Source organism: Rutidosis leptorrhynchoides, chromosome 1 (genome assembly GCF_046630445.1).
Source record: "Rutidosis leptorrhynchoides isolate AG116_Rl617_1_P2 chromosome 1, CSIRO_AGI_Rlap_v1, whole genome shotgun sequence".
NCBI lineage: Eukaryota > Viridiplantae > Streptophyta > Magnoliopsida > Asterales > Asteraceae > Rutidosis > Rutidosis leptorrhynchoides.
The window spans coordinates 142,971,401-142,993,676 of NC_092333.1; the positions used below are offsets into that span (position 1 = coordinate 142,971,401).

Below are 22,276 nucleotides of genomic sequence, written 5' to 3' on the forward strand. Positions count from 1 at the left end.
TTTAAAGCCAGCCGCGCGATGCGGCTGCGGACCCCTTATTATATATATATATATATATATATATATATATATATATATATATATATATATATATATATATATATATATAACATAATAGTTAGTCAGCTTTTCATTGTACACAATTTATGGTTTAAATTAAATATTTAATTGTTAATGACCTTAACAAAATCATAGAAAAAATATGTTTCAAATGAATAATTAAAATAGTAAAAATCAACATAATATGAATATTTTTATTATTAATTAATAAAGTGTGGGAGTATAACAAAAAATTATAACGAAAAAGAGAAAGAAAAAAAAGCAAAATAAAATTTTTTTAAATAGAATATATAATATAAAATAAAATAAGTCATATAAAAATTGTAAGAAATGTTAAATGTAAAAAAAATTAAAAATAAAAGAATAGAAGTAGAAAGAATGAATTAGCAAAAATATATTAAGAAAGTGAATTATCAAAAGTTAAAAGTAAGGGAATAAATGGGTAAAAAGGTAGGGAAAAAATGTAATAATAATAAAAGAGGAAAGAAAAAGCAATATAATAGTTTTTAAATAAAATATTTAAAAAAATGATGAAATATAAAATAAATAAGTCATATAAAAATGGTAAGAAATGTTAAATTTAAAAATAAAGAAAGGTGGGTTTATAAAAAAAATATAAAAAAATAAAGTAAGGGGATAAATGGGTAAAAATGATCGAATATAATGTAATCATAATAAAAATAGAATGGGGTAGAAAGACTAACCTTGAACCCTCAGTCATTAATATGGGCACTAAACCACTCCTCCAACCTTCAATTTATGTTATACTTCATAACTATTACTATATATCTGATTAAATAAAGCTGATTTTAAAAGTCAAAATAGATGGCTCAATTGATAATTACTGTAGATAATTTTCTAAATGAATATATATATATATAGTAAAGGGATCTGGAGCGAACTCTCTATAGGAGAGAACCGAGAGAACCAAAAAGGTATTCATCGCTGGATCGATCTATGTGTTCTCAAATCAAATTAATCACAAATTCGAGCTCCTGAATTCTTGTTTCAGCTTCGTGATGCATCAAAACAAGTTCTAATTCCACGATTCATTTCAGAATCGAAGGTCAAGGTTTGAAGATGTTCATCATCGATTTTTGCCTTTTGCTTATGTTTTGATCGATAATGCTTCACCAAATCTTCTAGTCGCTGCTATTAGAACAAGGTAACATCAATTTCAAACATTAATTCAATTGATTAAGAATCTGTACATTTGATTGAGTAGGTGCATTTGGTAGATGAACTCCATCTGTGTACACAGATTGAGTTCAATTTGTACACATATTGAGTTCAATCAATAATAACATGTTTGCTTTAATCATTTCGTGTATTTTTAAGTGTTTCAATTTGTTGCAGATTGAAGGTCAATCTGCATATAGATTGAAGGTCAACATGCAACAGATTGAAGGTAATACTCCGTATCTATTTAATTGTGTAACTAATTTTTTTAACGAGATTCTTTAAGACCGTTATTATATGTAAAAAAAATTACTTTAAGCACTCTAATAAATGTTAATTACAATTTATAATACAATTGTTGTGTATAATGAATAATGAATTTATACACGTTAACAACTACCTAAAACTTGCAGTTAAAGAACATTGAATTGTAGCTCAACTGGTAGTGGTCTGTCTCTCTTAGCGAGAGTTCAGGAGTCGAACTCTGCTGGGCTACAACATTGCACTCAATGTTATCCCAGACCTGAAGTATCTACCCATGTCGCCTTTCGTTTCGTGTGGGGCAGCAGGGAGTGAGGTTTTACCGGCCATGCCTTCGAATTGGTCCGGGTTTCTTCCAGGACAGTAGTTGAAGGCGAGTTATACAACTACAGAAGATGAACGTGTGGGTGGTTTAGTTTCCCTGGGTGATTCCAAATTGATGTCCAAAATAAAACTTGCAGTTAAAAATCAAATAAAATTAATACACACACACACACACACACACTCTAGTGAGATGACACGTAGAATCACGGGTTTGTTTAAACGAAACACTTTAATGATACGTTATATGCATTAAGTGAACGTAAATGCTAAAGTCATTTAGTTTAATGACCCGTGGAACCACAGATTCCGATTAAAAAACTTGTCGTGGTTTTTACAAACATTTTGATATACTTAACTTGGTCAGAATAAATGAACTACATTTATTCTCCCACTAGTCTCTTCCAATTTTCATCACAATTAATATTTTTCTTGTAATAAAATTACAATATTTTATTGAGACATGTATTTCGCATACATATGTAACGTAATTAATTCGTAAAAAGAACCCATATTTGAATAATAATAATAATAATAATAATAATAATAATAATAATAATAATAATAATAATAATATAATAACAAAGTTTGCTCTAAAATTGAGTTATTATTTTTTTAATAATAATTATTACTGATAATAAAAGCCACTTTAATTTTTCTAAAAAACCAAAATAAAGTACAATTATTATATGAAGGTTGTACAATATGCTTCAAAGTTTGTACATGTGTTCATGAGGTGTTTTGTGAAAGATTGTATAATAGTTAAAGCTAAGGGGTATAAAATACTATTAAATTTTACAAGGAAATACTATTAAATACGATACAATTTTACACAAGATATTTATTTATTTATAGAATGGATATACTTAAACCTTGCTACAACACTTATAGGCAGTGTACCTAATCGTACAGTAGTATAGTTTTTAGTAAGTCCGGTTCGTTCCACAGGGAAAATCTTTAAACAAAGCTTAACGCTATATTAGTTTACTTTTATAAAAATACAAATATATATATATAAGTAATATTATTATTATAAAGGGGGGTTTTTACCGTTTAATGACCGGTTTGTCGATTTTAAAACTTTAGTTGCAGTTAAAATAAAATGTAAAATATTAAATAAATAAAAGACTTAATTTAAAGCGTAAAGTAAATAACGATAATGAAATTGCGAATAATAAAAGTGCGATAAAATAAACTTGCGATAATTAAAAGTACGATAGTTAAAAGTGCAATTAAATACAATAACAATAAAAATGCGATAATTAGAAGTGCAATTAAATATAAAATAAAGGAAATTAAATATGAAATAAAAGAATTATGCTTATTTAAACTTCCGTAATCATGATGTTTGACGTGTTGATTTTAGTTTTATGCCCATGGGTTAATTGTCCTTTGTCCTGGATTATTTAATATGTCCGTCTGATTTTTGTCCATAACAGTCCATCAGTCATAAATATAAAGTGCGAGTGTCCTCGTCAAATTATCCTTATACCCGAAGTTTAAATATTCCAACTAATTGGGGACTTAAACTGTAACAAGATTTTAATACTTTGTTTAATAATTACACCAGGATGTCGACTGAGTGTAACCCAAGGTTTTAATACTTTGTTATCAATTATGCCAAGTGTCCTTGTACATAATTTCACCCCTGTTTTAATAATTCTAGTGGCTATTAATCCATTCCCGTGTCCGGTTAAATGAACGATTATTCGTACATATAAATATCCCGCCCATCGTGTCCGATTGAGTGTATATGGTTATTTATAGGGATGTCCAATTGTAAATCTTTATATTAACATTAACAAACTATCATTTAGTTAAACAAATATAAAGCCCATTAATAGCCCATAGTCTAATTTCCACAAGTGTCGTTCTTTTGTCCAAACCCCAATTATGGTACAAAGTCCAATTACCCAATTTTAGTAATTAGCCCAACATCATGATTACTTCGGATTAAATAAGCATAATAATAACTTAGCTACGAGACATTAATGTAAAAAGGTTGAACATAACTTACAATGATTAAAAATAGCGTAGCGTTACACGGACAGAATTTCGACTTACACCCTTACAACATTCGCTAACACACCCTTATTATTAGAAATTAAAATTAAAATTAAAATTAAAATTAAAATATATATATATATATATATATACTTTACGTATGATGAAGAGAAGAAAGATGTGTTTATTTTGGCCAAAACGCGTTGAATTTATAGGACCTGGGCTGGATTTCAGAGCCATGCGATCGCATGGCTTTTGTGCCTCCAGGCCATGCGATCGCATGGCCAGCTGGGAGAAGTCACATTTCTTTGTTTTCTTTCTTGCCGACGTTTATAAATAATAATATAATATATAAATAATTATAAGAATTATTTAAATATTATATTTTATTTATGTGCATAGTTAACTTGTAATTTTTAGTCCGTTGCGTCGAGCGTTGAGAGTTGACTCTGGTCCCGGTTCCGGATTTTCGAACGTCCTTGCGTACAATTTAATATCTTGTACTTTGCGTTTTGAATCTTGTACTCTTGTAATTTTGAGACGTTTCTTATCAATAATTGGAACCTAATTGATTGTATTTTGTACTTTTGAGCTTTTTGGTCGTTTGCGTCTTCAATTCGTCGAATCTGTCTTTTATCTTCACCTTTTATTATTTAAACGAATATCACTTGTAAATAGAACAGTTGCAACTAAAAGCTTATCTTTCTTGAGGAATAATTCTATGAAATATATGTTTATTTTTAGCATTATCAAATATTCCCACACTTGAGCGTTGCTTGTCCTCAAGCAATATAGTCTTGAAATACTAGAATCACTTCTTTATTCTTCACACTTTGTACATCAGTGATTTCAATACGGCGGTATAAACAATGGTAGTAACGATGTGGTTTACAGTCCCACATGACTATAAAATTTAGATCCTTTAAGGAAATTGGATCTTTATGAAAACATTTGATCTTTTGAAAATTAAATCTAGTTTTTACCCTAGATAAGTTTTCCGGAATAACTCTTCACCGGTGTTTGCAAATTATTTGTGTGGGTTTTGTGGGTTTCATATTTGAAAATTTTAGCTCAAAACTTATGATTTTGTGTCACCCACTTGCTAACCTTGTATTGGGAAAGCAACACGTCCAGTATACTTGCTCCGTATATTACCTTTCGATAAACTACCGTCCGGTTGTAAAGGAAAGCGTTGAACAAGCAACTGTTAAGGCAATGTCCCCTGACATGTTTTTAATTATGGTCTATAACGCGTCGGATGCAATTACTATCCTTGGTAGGAGCAATAGTAAAGCTCACCCTTATAATTTTCTGGTCTGGCACAAGGTCCTGTCTTTAACCATGCTATGCAACCACCGTTCTTACGGTTGACACCCGATTTGGTTCAGATGACCTAATGAATTCCAGGTGAATTCCTAGGATTTTACGTTCAATGGTAATGAACGCATTGAAAATGGGTTTTCAGAAAACAAATCGGTTTATAATTTGATCAAAATATTTTCTCGTTCAAGCTCGAGTTTAGATATCATTGAATTCCATGAGTTTGAATTCTCAATTTTTAAGGTCAATCTCTAGGATTGAGTAATATCAGGCTTAAAAGCTGATTTTTAATCTTTAAGGAGATTATCCTTTCTGGGGATCTGATTCATTAGTCTTATCAAGCTAATTTACACGGTGTCCCCCATTGTACGAGATAAATCCTTCTCATGGTTAGGATAAATCTGACCACTTGGCAACCCTGTTTAATGCTGAGGTCCGTGGATTTCCTGCTGATTTTAGTGATGACTTTTCTAGATTTTTCGTCAACCTACAGCTGGTCTGGACGACAACTTCCTGACCTAAATCAGGAAGCCCGTTTCTTTTTCGAAAGACTTTACTTCCTTTTAATGATGGAATTGATTCATCGTGTAGATCCATCTCTTCTTTTCTTTCATCGGGTAAAATAGTTTAGTTTAGTCCAAAGCAAAAGTATTTTCAGTTATTTGTTACAGAAATATGTGACATATGTTTAAGATAACTTGGTAATTTTTCCCACACTTGGCTTTTATTTTCCTTTTTATTGTCCTCTATTCCTTTTTAAATGAATTTTAACATTTTGGTTTGTTTCTCAATTTATGTCCTTTCTGAGGTAACAATAATTTCGGTGTTAACACCTAGTTTTATCGTTCATAAATATGTATAAACATGATTTTGAGTTCATTTAATTGAAAATTTTGAAAATTTTTACTAGAATTAGGTAGTCAGTATATAACACTAGGGCTGTTCTTTATCATCAGAGAGCACTAGATTCTAATACAACTACTACGTTACTAGTATTTTTAATGGTAACCAAGTGTTTAAGATAAAAATTTTAAAAATCCGAAAGAATTTAACCCCTTCCCACACTTAAGATCTTGCAATGCCCTCATTTGCAAGAAATCAGTAACAATTTAAATTATTGAGGGTGATTAGCGTAAAAATGATTAAATTTTATCAAAGTTTCTAAACATATTGGCGTTTGGTTACTGAATGATAAATGGTGCATATCATTTGTTCATTTCGTCTGTTGTTACATCACATTTATCTTGTCGTCAAAATTAGTAGCTTTTGCTGAACTTAATGCCAGTCTTTGAAAATCGCTGTTTTACCCTGTTTTGTACAATTTACCATATACATACATACAAATATAAACATGCATGACAATTTGAAATGGGACTTAATATCCCACTTTCAAATCCTAAATGTGAAATATTAGTACACAATAATAATAAAAATGATAAAGATTACATAAGTATATTCAATAACATAAGTTTAAACATGAATAAGTAAAAAGATAAAAACATAAAAATCATATAAATAACCAAATGGAACTAAATCAGTCTGGATATGGGTTCCAGTTCATCTCGTCAGGTGGGTTCCATTGTTGGTTATAGGTGTTTTGATAGGCTTGGTTATAGTCATACCGGTTAAAAGGTGGTCGGATATCGGGGTTGTGTGGCGAAAAATGAGCAGGTCGAGTAGGTACGTAATTATTTGGTACCTGATATGATAGCTGGTTCATGATTTGGTGCTGATGAACTAACCAGCTATCGTGTTGGTGTCGCCTATAATCCTCGTATACTCGCTCGGAGTTCCACTGCTCATACATACTATGTCTGGCCGCATTCGTCATTGCTTCCTCATCTATATGAAAGTGGACGTCAAGAATAGCATCTCGAAAGACATCCCTAATGTCTTCCGCCTCCTCCATTTTCTCGTCTGAGCCTCTCTCTACCTGAGGATGAGATCCCTCATAGGGTACTGCCTGGTTACGTCTACTTTTCAATACCTTAGCACCCACATAAACTTTCAATCCTAAGGGCTCAACCTGTTCTCTACAAAGCTGTAATGGACCCCCTTGGTTCCTATCAACACCTAAATACTCTCCAATGAGAGTAACAAAAATACCTCCTCCTATTATACTCCCGTCCTGCATTCCCTCTACCATTTTAGATAAATAAAAAGCAACACAGTAAGGGATATTGACAAAGCTTCTAGGATCCCGAATACACTTTAGGTAGAATAAATCATATAAGGTAATTTTTTCTTTATTATGACCTCTTTGTGTAATCGAGTTAGCCAAAAATCTATGAATAATACGAAGCTCGGCTCTGTCAATATGTGTATAGGAGTGTCCTCCTGCTCATGTAAAAACATCAAAATGTGACATACGCCTCCAAATGGCGTCAGCGTCAAAGTTACTATCTACCCTTTCACCATAATGAATCAAATTTGTACAATCGGGTAATAGCAACTCACCAGGAGTATATATCTGTAAGGCCCTGGCCATGTCCAGCATGGACATTCTGTACATCCTACCGCCAAGGATAAACCTAAGAAATCTTCTATCATCTATTCTAACTATATTTGTATCAAGTGATACAGTACTCATCAACTCAACACACCATTCCTTATATACAGGTCTACGAATGGTGAAAAGACGTTCCCAATCTGTAAAAGAAGAACTGCCATACCTTTGAACTAAAAGCTGTCTAACACGGTCAGCTAGATGGACCGTTTCCAAAGGGGCCCAATCGATTACCCTTGGCACCTCTACATTTTTTGTTACCAATTTGAATTTGTTCCTTTGATATGTTTCGTAATCTCTCCATCTCCTATCAAATCTCAGATTAGGATGCAGAGTGTGCTCAGGAATCGTTGGGAATTCTACTGGCGGCCTCATTGGGAATACTATGAATTCATCAACAAACTGTACCGGATCATAATAAGGTATGTGCTGATCAGGCTGTTGTTGTGGTTCTTGTTGTGGTTGTTGTTCGTGTTGCATTTCTGGTTCTAGTTCTGGTGCTGGTGCTGGTCGTCTAGATGATGATGCTCCTGAACCTCCAGTATCGGCTTTCTGCAAAACACATTAAACACAAAATTTGTGCATCCAAATATGCATTAGTGTTAGCAAAATAAAAACTTAAAATAATCACTATAACATGTTAAATCAAAATTAAACTTATACACATTGTCACAATTTTTCACAATTCTACACTTTTCAAATAAGCACATATGAAAATGTATACAAAATTCATAAGCATTTAACTCAAATAACATGTCAAAATAGTCATTACTAATAATTAAACAAGTCTCAAATGGCAATTACATCAAATTAATCAAGTTCATGAATTTTGAACTTAAAAAATCCACTTTAATCTCCAAAAATCATGTTTAGGATCAATGTTTGGATCATTTAACTATCTAAACATGTTACACTACTCAATTTAGCAATAATTCATGACAAAAATCGGCCATAACCTGTTTATATCAAAAGCCCCAAATTGCTCAAGAACACAAACCCTAGATTTCTAAAATTTTTGAAGTTTTTGGCTTCAAATCATGTTAAATAGCATCAATCTAGGTTATACATGCATAAAATACTAACAATTTAACACTAATTACACTAGAAATTAACAAAATTGCATTAGGTAAAAAATTGGTAATTATCACAAAAACTAGGAATTTATAGAGTTTAGGGGTGTAATTTTTACCAATTTGCTGAAGAATGAGAATCTAGGCATGATTAGAGCAAGAAAAATGACGAATTACGGTGAAAAATGGCGAAATTTGGTGAAGATTTGAGGTATTTTCGTGAATGTATGCGTGTGTTTGTGTTGAGACAGAACCCGCTGTCTATTTGTTTCTGGCCTGCATTTGGTCCCCATGCGATCGCATGGGTTCCAAGTGCAAACCCCATGCGATCGCATGGGGTGCCGGCTACAGTGATTTCAGTTTTTTTTTATTTTTTTTTTTATAAAACCTTATACTTTATAAAACTTATAATTAATTAAATTTTAAAAATTTTGTTTTCCTTTAGGAGCGAGGGCGTTTCGGATCGTTGTCCTAGTCTGTCCCTCGACAAAATTTTAAAATTTGTCAATTCAAAGCGCGTTTTTAAAAGTAAAGATTTTTTTTTTTTGGGTTTTTTTTAGTGTTTTGGGCATACTTTAATTCAATAAGATTAAAAATAATGATAATAAAAGTTCTCGTCCCTCCCTCGGGTAAAGCAATTTCGGTTCAAAGACCTAGTCTTCAACTCACGACGAATTTTAAAAATCATATTTTTAACTTAGTGAAATAAAGTAAATTTTTGTTTTTAAATTCACACCAAACTTAAATTTAAAATGCATAAAATTAAGAATTCATATAATAAAAATTAAAAATTCACACCAAACTTAATTTAAAAATTCATATTATAAAATCACACCAAACTTAAATTATATTTTTCAAATATTTACAATTTTAAATATATTATTTTTACAAAGTTTACAATATTAATTTAAGATTTATATGTTCATTTTAAAAACATGGTAAAAATAAAATTAAAAATCCTTTTGGCTTTTTATCCCACTTTAATCAATCAAATATTATCAAAAATATACGCCCCTCTTTTCGGTAAAGTAATTTCGGTTCCATGACCTAATTTAACTCATGACGAATTTTTGAAATATTTTGGGTTGATTGATTAAAGATAATTATACCTTAAGAATAAACGTTAAATTTCGCAGTGATGTAATAAATTTTTGAATGATATCAATAATTTCGGTCGCCAAACCTAATTTTATTTAATACCAATTTAATACTTTATAGCGAACAAATTAGCGTTTATTATCAAAAGGTTAAAAATAAAAATAAAAAACTGTACAGACTTACCTGTGAGATAGTATTCTTAGTTATATGATCTATCCCATTCATAAGATAGTCGGTTTAATTGGTTTTCCATGGCTACATAGGCGTAACCTCGAGCATTCAGTGTTTTTTCTTCTAAACATATGAACGGTCCGTCTCTGCATAAAGTAACAAATTCGGTATTTGAATAGGTTTGATTATTTGAACATTTACCTCCATGTGACCATTTTCCGCATTTGTGACATCTTTCTAGGTGTCATGCTCTTCTTTTTGCTGCGGATTTTGATTTTCCTTTACCAAATTGTAACTTATTATCTTCGCATCTGGATTCTTTTCTTGCTCCGTCCAATCTTTCTCTGATTACTGATACTATTTCACTCGGTAGTGTGTCATTATTACGTTTAGTGATCAAAGCGTGTAGCATTAGACCATGGTTTAGTTCACAGGCAGTCTTCATTTCGTAAAAACCTAAAAAAAAATAAAAATTCAGAATGGGGGGAGAAGACTAGTTCTTTAGGGTCTGCTAGGGAAAGACCATTCGGGTTCCATTTTCGAGAACTACACGAAAACAGACAATCTAACTCTAACAGAAATACATATTATCCTTTAAAGACTTGATTCTCCCCATACTTAGTTAGCTGTGGTATCGAAATTGTGATTAACTTCATTGTCGAATTCCATCAGACTATCTATGTAGTATTTAACTCTGTGACCATTAACTTTAAATTCAATCCCATTTGAATTTATTAATTCTATTGTTCCGTATGGGAAAACTCTTTTGACTATGAATGGTCCAGACCATCTTGATTTCAATTTTCCAGGAAATAGCTTGAATCGTGAATTGAAAAGAAGAACTCTGTCTCCTTCTTTAAATTCTTTTAAACTTCTGATTCTTTTATCATGCCATTTCTTCGTTCTTTCTTTATAGATTAATGAATTTTCGTATGCTTCATGTCTTAACTCTTCTAATTCGTTTAGTTGACTTAATCGTAGACGTCCAGCTTCATGTATATCAAGATTACATGTCTTCAAAGCCCAAAATGCTTTGTGTTCAATTTCTACTGGAAGATGACATGCTTTTCCATAAACAAGTCTAAAAGGTGTGGTTCCAATTGGAGTTTTGTAGGCTGTTCTAAAAGCCCAGAGTGCATCCTCCAATTTAATGGACCATTCCTTCAGATTTGATCCTACGGTTTTCTCTAGAATACGTTTTAAAGCTCGATTGGTATTTTCAACTTGTCCACTTATTTGTGGATGATATGCAGTGGAGATTTTATGAGTTACTCCATATCTTTTGAGAACTTTCTCAAGTTGATTATTACAGAAATGAGTACCCCGATCACTTATTAAAGCTTTCGGTGTTCCAAACCGTGCAAAAAGACGTTTTAAAAAGTTAACTACAACTCGTGCATCGTTAGTTGGGAAAGCTTGTGCTTCCGCCCATTTAGATACATAATCAATGGCTACGAGAATATAGATATTATTATGAGATTTTGGAAATGGACCCATAAAGTCAATACCCCAAATTTCAAATACTTCACATACTTGGATGACATTTTGTGGCATTTCATCACGTTGACTTATTTTTTCGGCCCTTTGACAAGCATCACAGGATTTGCAAAGAAGGTGTGCGTCTTTGTAAATTGTAGGCCAATAGAAGCCAGCATCGTAAACTTTTCTTGCTGTTAGTTGAGGCCCATAATGCCCTCCTGTTGGTCCTGTGTGACAATGGTTTAAAATTTTACTAGCTTCATCTCCGAATACACATCGGCGTATTATTCCATCTGGACAACTTTTAAACAAATGTGGATCTTCCCAGAAATAGTGTTTTATATCACTGAAGAATTTCTTTCGTTTTTGGTAAGATAATCCTTTTTCAAGGAATCCACAAACTAAGTAGTTTGCATAGTCTGCAAACCATGGAATTTCATTATAATCTATCTTCAATAGATATTCATCAAGAAAATTGTCTTGTATGGCCGATTCATTTAGAACTTCTAATTCGGGATTTTCAAGATGAGAAAGATGATCAGCGGCGAGATTTTCTGCTCCTCTTTTATCTCGGATTTCAATATCGAACTCTTGTAAGAGTAAGATCCAACGGATTAATCTTGGTTTAGCATCTTGTTTCGAAAATAGGTATCTAAGAGCAGAATGGTCGGTATAGACCACCGTTTTAGCTAGAACGAGATATGAACGAAATTTGTCAAAAGCAAAGACAATAGCAAGGAGTTCTTTTTCAGTAGTTGTGTAATTTGTTTGTGCTCCTTGTAACATCTTACTAGCATAATATATAGGTTGAAATCGTTTTTCAATCCTTTGTCCTAAAACGGCTCCCATTGCAAAATCACTTGCATCGCACATTAGTTCAAATGGTAGATTCCAATTTGGTGTTATCATGATCGGCGCATTAGTAAGTTTTTCTTTAAGAATATTAAAAGATTTGATACATTCATCTGAAAAGATGAATGGAGCATCCTTTTCTAGGAGTTTATTCATAGGAGTGGCAATTTTAGAAAAATCTTTTATGAAACGTCGGTAAAAACCGGCATGCCCTAGAAAATTCTAACTCCTCTAACATTGGTGGGATGTGGAAGTTTAGCAATTACATCTACTTTAGCTCTATCCACTTCAATTCCTTCTTTTGAAATTTTATGACCAAGAATGATGCCTTCTTTAACCATAAAATGGCATTTCTCCCAATTAAGAACTAGATTTGATTGTTCGCATCTAATAAGCATTCGTTCAAGATTAGCTAGACATGTTTCAAATGTATCACCGAAGACTGAAAAGTCATCCATGAAAACTTCCATGCATTCTTCTATCATGTCGTGAAAAATCGCCATCATACACCTTTGAAAGGTTGAAGGGGCGTTGCAAAGTCCAAATGGCATGCGTTTGTAAGCAAAAGTACCATAAGGGCACGTGAACGTGGTTTTCTCTTGATCTTCAGGTGCTATTGGAATTTGAAAATATCCGGAAAATCCATCTAGAAAACAATAATAACTATTTCCGGCTAATCTTTCCAACATTTGATTAATGAAAGGTAAGGGAAAGTGATCTTTTCTGGTGGCGTCATTTAATTTTCTATAATCAATACATACACGCCATCCTGTTACAGTCCTAGTAGGAATAAGCTCATTTTTCTCATTTGTAATGACAGTCATGCCACCCTTCTTAGGTACGCATTGAACTGGGCTTACCCATGGACTATCAGAAATTGGATAAATTAGACCTGCGTCTAGCAGTTTAATAATTTCTTTCTTAACTACATCTTGCATATTCGGATTTAGTCTTCGTTGGCGTTGCACATACGTTTTATGACCTTCTTCCATAAAGATTTTATGTGTGCAATACGAAGGACTTATTCCTTTAATATCATGAATCTTCCATGCAATGGCTGGTTTATGAGCTTTCAACACATAAATGAGTTGTGATTTCTCATTTTCAGTAAGAGAAGACGATATTATTACGGGTAATTCAGATTCACCATGTAAATAAGAGTATTCCAAATGGTTTGGAAGTGGCTTTAACTCTAATTTCGGAGGTTCTTCTATCGATGATTTATATCGATATCTGTCTTCTTCTTTTAGCATTTGAATTTCTTCTGTTGTTGGTTCATATCCATTAGCTATAAGTGTAGCTAACATTTCAACTTCATCAATTGGTTCAGTTCCTTCTCCTAAAGAACATTCTCCTGTTCCTTGTAATTCTGGAAATTCTTCTAATAATTCTGCATGTGCATCTATAGTTTGAATATAATAACATGTATCATCTGCAGATTGTGGTTGTTGCATTGCTCTATCAACTGAAAAGGTAACACTCTCGTCCTCTATACTTAGGGTCAATTTCTTACCGAACACGTCTATCATTGCTTTAGCCGTGTTTAAGAATGGTCTTCCTAATATGAGAGGAACTTTAGAATCTTCTTCTATGTCCAGAACAACAAAATCTACTGGAAATACTAAAGTACCAACTTTAACTAGCATATTCTCCATTATCCCTCTAGGATATTTTATTGATCGATCGGCTAGTTGTATGCTTATTCTTGTTGGTTTCAATTCTCCAAGGTCTAGTTTAGTGTATAGTGAAAACGGCATTAAATTTATACTAGCACCTAAGTCTGCCAATGCTTCTATTGAACTAAGACTACCCAGAAAACATGGAATTGTGAAACTTCCTGGATCAGATAATTTTTCTGGTATCTTATTCAACAGCACTGCTGAACGATTAGCATTCATAGTAACAGCCGAGAGTTCTTCCATTTTCTTTCTATTTGAGATTAGATCATTCAAGAATTTAGCATATCTAGGCATTCCTGAAATCACATCAATGAAAGGAAGATTTACATTTATTTGTTTAAACATATCCAAGAATTTGGATTGCTCGGCTTCAAGTTTCTCTTTCTTCATTTTACTCGGGTAAGGAAGTGGTGGTTGGTATGGTTTAACATAAGGTTTAGCCTTAACTGTGTTATCTTAATTAACCTTTTCAACTACCGGTTCTTTTTCCTTACCTTGTTCAGGTTGTGGTTCTTGTGGAGTAGGAATAGCTTCATCAGAAGTTACAGGTATTTCAGGTGGTTTAAGTGTTGTACCACTTATTGTGGTAATAGCTTTAGCTGTTTCATTCCGGGGGTTATCATTTGTATCACTAGGTAAATTTCTCGGTTTTCTTTCACCTATTAACCTTGCTAGGTTACTTACTTCTTGTTCCAGGTTTTGAATAGAAGCTTGTTGATTTCTAAATGCTTGAGCATTTTGTTCATTGGTTTATTTTTGAGATGTGAAAAACTGCGTTTGAGTTTTAACTAGCTTTGTCATCATATCTTCTAAATTCGGATTTTTATCATCGGGTTGTGGTGGTTTGTTTTGAAAATTAGGTCTTTGCTTGTAAGAATCCGAAACTAATCATCCAGACGATGTCCATATTGATTACAAACGAGTTACAACAGTTGATAACATCGCGAGGTACTTGACCTCTATATGATACATTTTACAAACGTTGCATTTAAAAGGCAATCTATCATTACATCAAAAATTGATATGTTCGTCTAATATTTCACAATATCCAAATGACCTAATCTGTCGTTTACTTAATAATAGTCTTTAATGATCTTCAATGACTCGAATGCAACGTTCTTGTATCATGGCTTAAATGGTCCCAACTAGTATCCTTAATATGAGCTAATGCACAGCGGAAGACTTAATTCGTACCTGAGAATAACATGCTTTAAAATGTCAACATAAAGTTGGTGAGATATATAGGTTTGATGCTAGCAGCGTTATAACAATCCACGGACCACAAGATTTAAAGTTTATACATAATACACTCCTCGTGTATGAAAAGACGTTGAGCACTTGGTAACCATACTTAACTAAAAGCCACAGCAGCATACTCTTAAATAAACCCTACACCGTACCAAAGTGTAGTAACGAAACGAAGTACTGTGCAACCGTTAAATGCTGGTCGTCCAGCCCGGTTGGGGATGTCAGCCCGATAGATCTATCAACAGGATTCGCGTTTACGCTCCTCACGTAATTAGCAGTTACCAAGTATAAAGAGATATGCCATGGTACAACTCAACGTAGAATTTATTTTTGATCACTTGTGTCCATAACGTAAATCATTTATAAAAACAGCGCATGTATTCTCAGCCCAAAAATATTTAGAGTTTAAAAGGGACTATATACTTACCTAATGTATTTTGTAGTAAAAATACATATAACACCATTTGTAACTTATAAGGTTGGCCTTCGATTCACGAACCTAATTAATTATATATATTTATATATTGGTTAACATCTATTTAACAAATAAAGTCAATTTACAGTGTACCTCAATCCTAATGCTCGAGACTAAAATGTAAAAGTTAATAAAAATCGGTTTAACTTAAAATGATTTTCAAAAATTTTATGCATGATTAAATATAGTTAAATATCGTCAAAATTCATTTAGTAAATAATATAACTTATTTATTGTTAAATAAACTTTATAAAAAAAATACCAAAATGATAAATTACTAAATAATAATTTCATTAAAATAATACTTCTAATAAATATATTAATAATAATAATTTAACAGTTTTATTGATCAAATATAATAATTTGATAATTTTTAATAAAAATATTATTTGTTTTAATAATGATAATCATAATCATAATAATAATAATATTAATATTTTCATTAAAAAAAATAATACTTTTGTTAAAAATTATAACTTTTATGTTAATAATAATAAGAATTATAAGTTGACAATAATAATGATCAAATGGTAATTTAATAGTTTTTGGATTAAAATATTAAATGTTTTTAGATAATAATAATCATAATAATATTTTGATAATAATAAATAATAATAATAATCAAATAATAATAACGATTTTAACGACGACGTAAAAATAAAAATATTCATTTTTAAAAATTTGTACAGAAGTTCAATTGGCTATAACTTTAAATCCGTCCGTCGAATCCATTTGACATCTAAATGAAAAGTTTATAGTTTTTCGCCACCTTTCCAAAAACATATAATTCATATATCTTATCTTAACCGCAGGAGTAGCTAATTCAGATTCTATCCTAATGAATATTTTGACAAAAATAAGTAAATAAACATGCTTGATCCTAAATTCTCGAGCACTAGTCAGGGACACACTAAAAGTAAATAAAAATTAAGTTTAGAGTGCTCACGTATCAATATTGCGATTCAATATTGTAGGATAGATATATAAACACTCCGAAGACGATAAACACTAGTTGACTCACGAGCAAAACCCCCGATCCATACCCATAATTTCCATAGTTATATCCCATAATCTCCTTAATTCTATCCCACTCATGGCACCATTTTTGAAACATTTGGGCAGAACCCCGTCATAAAATTTTAGTATTAGTGATACTCCAAATTCTAGATTAATAATAATATTAATCTTAATCTTAATTTTAATAATAATAATAATAATAATAATAATAATAATAATAATAATAATATAATCTTGAAAATAAGATTGATACTACGTAGTGTGTTTGTAACTTAGAGGAAAAAAATATATATTAGTTTTATAGATATAGATAGGTACGAGAGAGAGAGGGATAGATGTCAAACAGATCAGAGTGCATTTGGAATTTATAGGCGAAAACTGGAAAACATAGCCCGCGACAGCTGTCTCCCACTTTTCATAAAGGATCCGATGTAATTTATTTATATTTTAATATATTTAATTTTAATAATTAATTAAATAATATATTATATTTATGTTAAGGGTAAAAATAAAATTTTTACAAAAATTACTTTTACCTTGTCACATGACTAAAGTCCCGGTTCCAGTTTTCCAAACAAAGTTTCGTATATCAAGAACATTAACACTTTACGTTCCGTGACTCGTACCTTTATTAAAAATTAGATTAAAATTTATGGAAAACTAACCCACTCAAAATGTATCATAATCTTTTGAGTGTTGTGGTCATTTACTTATATAAATTGTGGTCTTGATATTTATCAAAACATATTTAAATCAAAACGCTTTTATATTTAGTTAAATACTATATGTAATTATTTTATAAAATACAAAATGTATATTTAATAAACACACTTTATTTAAATATTTATTTTTATTAAAATCCCGAACCATTATCATTTACCGTTTGACAAAAGGTTTCTAGAAAAATTCCGATTTTTAAGATATCGTTGAAACCTTTGTTTTATTAAAAAGACTCGTTAATAGTTTGACAAAACAGTTTCAAATACTTATAAAATTCTAATATCTTTTACTCTCGCCGATAAATATATTATTCTTATATCCAAACCTAAATATTACATATCTAATACTTTGTTATCGTTATCAAATAATAAATATATATCGTATACGCACATAAATGTTAGTGAATCATCAGGCTTGGTCAAAAGGGTAACTAATCATCCAAATATAGATTTCAGACTTTCTAGACTCAACATTAGGGTTTTTGCTTATCGTGTCGGAAACATATAGAGTTTAAGGTTTAAATTTGGTCGGAAATTTCCGGGTCGTTACATTGCTGATTGTAAGTATTGTTGGATACTTGTTGATTGCTAGGACCTTGTTGGTTGTTGTATGGAATATTTCGGTTATAGTTCTGATTTTGATTGTAAATAGGTCTTGGCGGTTGATAATTATTCTGATAATTATTTCCAGGCCTTTGGTTTATGTGTGAAATATTCTCTCTTTGTTCCATTGTTAGTTCAATACTGAGACAATCTTTTGTCATATGTGGTCCTCCACACTGCTCACAACTAATTCGTATTGAGTGAATATCTTTAGTCATCTTTTTCATTCGTCTCTCGACAGCATCTATCTTTGCGGAAATGGAATCTAAGTCATGGCTAGAATCGGCTCTAGCTGCTTTAGATGATCTAACGATATCTTTTTCTTGGTGCCACTCATGTGAGTGGGAAGCAGTGTTATTAATAATTTTGTAAGCATCAGTTTCGGTTTTCTTCATAATGGAACCACCAACTGCTATATCTATGTCTTTCCTTGTAGCGATGTCGCATCCTTGGTAGAATATTTGTACTATTAGACAGGTATCTAAACCATGTTGCGGACATCCTCTTAATAACTTTCCAAATCTTGTCCACGCCTCATATAGAGTTTCATTTGGCTTCTGTGTAAAAGTAACAATTTCTCCTTGAAGTCTTACGGCTTTAGATGCCGGAAAGAATTGTTTAAGAAAATTTTCAACTAAAACATCCCATGTATCGATCGCCCCTTCAGGTAACGATTCCAACCAATCTTTGGCTTCTCCCTTTAAATTCTAGGGAAATAACATGAGATATATCTGTTCATCCTCAACTTCTCTTATTTTAAATAGTGTGCAGATCCTATTAAAGGTACGAAGATGTTCATTTGGATCTTCCTTCGGCGCACCACTAAATTGGCATTGATTAGTCACCATGTGTAGAATTTGTCCTTTGATTTCATAATCTGGCGCATTAATGTCTGGATGAGTAATTGCGTGACCTTGGCCAGTGCGTTTAGCTCTCATTCGGTCTTCCATACTTAAAGGTTCCAGTTTCTCCATAATTGAATTTGTTGAATCGGAATCACTGGAGGATTCTGATTTAATGGTTCGTTCCTCAACAATCTCTGTTTGAATGATTGGTGGTTCCGGAGAAAAATTTAATGGTTCAGGATCTATGAATCGTCCCTGAATATTCTCCGGATTCTCAATTGTGAGGTCGGGTTCAAAAAATGGATTATCGGAAATTTGAACTGGAGTACTTGGTCGACTGGATGACGATTCTAAAGAAAAATCAACGGCGGTAATATTTGCTAAATGTCTTGATCTAGTTACAGGTGGTGAACGTACAAAAGGTGGTGAACGTCTTGCTCGGTGCATTCACTGAATATCCTATTAGTTTTTAAAAGGAAAGAAAAATTATATAAGTTATCCAATCAATAGACTTTTCTGATTTTGCCCACGTTTCGAATAGCCAAAAGATGCAGCAGAGGGGCAGGATTCGTTTGGTCTCAATATAATTGAGGAATGTTTGACTCTAATAACCCGGTCTACGTACAAATCCAACTATTACTACGAACCAGAAAATTTTGATGTCTATCAATTTAACCACTTAAAATAAATTTTCGTAATTTTAAGAAATTTAGATAAGAAGTAGAATAAAAATCTATGTCCTAAAAACTAGAATAGCGAGAAATAAGAAAGAAAAAGAGTGCGTCGGAAAAAGGTCGAAAAAGAAAAGAAAAATTGTAAAAGGTGTTGAAAAATAAGAAATAAAAAGAGTGACTTATAAAACTTTAAAACATTCGCCTAACCCAACCTTATTACTACCACTAACTTAAAATTATAATCGCAAATTGAGATTACTAATTGGAATGATAATTGATACATAGGTAAAAGGTGTCGAGAAATAAGAAAATAGCGCGTCTAAACTTAAAAAGGAACTAAAAATTTAAAACTAAAAGTTGCGTCTTAAAGCTTACAAGTAAAACTATATCCCAAATGGAAATAACTTAAAAAGGTACTAAAACTTAAAAAGGCGTCGCAAAATTCTAAAGTACCTAAATCTTAGTCTAAAGAAAAAGCACTTAAGGGATTTTACGGCAAAGCCTAAAAATCTAGAAATAAAAATAACTATGGCAAAAACTATGAATTAAAACTAAATACGAGCGAAAAATACAAAAGTTACGCTAAAACAATTAAAAAGGGATAAAATATAAAAATATACTAAAAGTTGTAAAAAGTACAATTTTTATAAAAATATTATTTTTATATTATTATTTTATAAAACTATTAATTTTACAATTTAAATAAACTAATTAAACTAAAAATACAAATTAAATAAATAACACTAAATTAAATTATATAATATATAACCCTAATTAGGGTTTAAATATAATAATAATAATAATTATCCGTAATTAATGCAGGCTGCAGTCAACTGTGGCGTGTCAGACGGGCTCATGCGATCGCATGAGTCCTAAGCTACCCGGCCATGCGATCGCATGGGCTAGGGTTTCGGGCCACAGAGTGGGCTGCTACAGTACCAGACTCGAGTTTTAATATATATATATATATATATATATATATATATATATATATATATATATATATATATTTTTTTTTTTTATTTTCTGTTTTTGCTGTAAAATATATTTATAAATTAAATAAAACTTATATTTTTATAAAATAAAGATAAACAAACTTTTATATAACTTACAAACTCTTAAAAATATTTATATTTTTTTTTTTTTTTTATATTTTCGAATATTTAAAATGTATTTTTATAAAAGCGTACTAAAAATAAAAATATTTTTTTTTATGTGTGTGGCGTTTCGCTTCGGCGTTCCCCGGCAGCGGCGCCAAAAATACTTAATAGTTAAAGCTAAGGGGTATAAAATACTATTAAATTTTACAAGGAAATACTATTAAATACGATACAATTTTACACAAGATATTTATTTATTTATAGAATGGATATACTTAAACCTTGCTACAACACTTATAGGCAGTGTACCTAATCGTACAGTAGTATAGTTTTTAGTAAGTCCGGTTCGTTCCACAGGGAAAATCTTTAAACAAAGCTTAACGCTATATTAGTTTACTTTTATAAAAATACAAATATATATATATAAGTAATATTATTATTATAAAGGGGGGTTTTTACCATTTAATGACCGGTTTGTCGATTTTAAAACTTTAGTTGCAGTTAAAATAAAATGTAAAATATTAAATAAATAAAAGACTTAATTTAAAGCGTAAAGTAAATAACGATAATGAAATTGCGAATAATAAAAGTGCGATAAAATAAACTTGCGATAATTAAAAGTACGATAATTAAAAGTGCAATTAAATACAATAACAATAAAAATGCGATAATTAGAAGTGCAATTAAATATAAAATAAAGGAAATTAAATATGAAATAAAAGAATTATGCTTATTTAAACTTCTGTAATCATGATGTTTGACGTGTTGATTTTAGTTTTATGCCCATGGGTTAATTGTCCTTTGTCCTGGATTATTTTATATGTCCGTCTGGTTTTTGTCCATAACAGTCCATCAGTCATAAATATAAAGTGCGAGTGTCCTCGTCAAATTATCCTTATACCCAAAGTTTCAATATTCCAACTAATTGGGGACTTAAACTGTAACAAGATTTTAATACTTTGTTTAATAATTACACCAGGATGTCGACTGAGTGTAACTCAAGGTTTTAATACTTTGTTATCAATTATGCCAAGTGTCCTTGTACATAATTTCACCCATGTTTTAATAATTCTAGTGGCTATTAATCCATTCTCGTGTCCGGTTAAATGAACGATTATTCGTACATATAAATATCCCGCCCATCGTGTCCGATTGAGTGTATATGGTTATTTATAGGGACGTCCAATTGTAAATATTTATATTAACATTAACAAACTATCATTTAGTTAAACAAATATAAAGCCCATTAATAGCCCATAGTCTAATTTCCACAAGTGTCGTTCTTTTGTCCAAACCCCAATTATGGTACAAAGCCCAATTACCCAATTTTAGTAATTAGCCCAACATCATGATTACTTCGGATTAAATAAGCATAATAATAACTTAGCTACGAGACATTAATGTAAAAAGGTTGAACATAACATACAATGATTAAAAATAGCGTAGCGTTACACGGACAGAATTTCGACTTACACCCTTACAACATTCGCTAACACACCCTTATTATTAGAAATTAAAATTAAAATTAAAATTAAAATATATATATATATATATATATATATATATATATATATATATATATATATATATATATA

General features: G+C 31.3%; 1 non-coding gene across 1 annotated transcript; it reads left to right on the forward strand.

Annotated features, from left to right (window-relative positions):
* Positions 1–18,545: 18,545 nt before the first annotated feature.
* On the forward strand, positions 18,546–18,652 carry LOC139887124 (small nucleolar RNA R71). Its single transcript, XR_011772968.1, has one exon. It is a non-coding gene; the product is annotated as a small nucleolar RNA R71 (small nucleolar RNA).
* Positions 18,653–22,276: the final 3,624 nt, after the last annotated feature.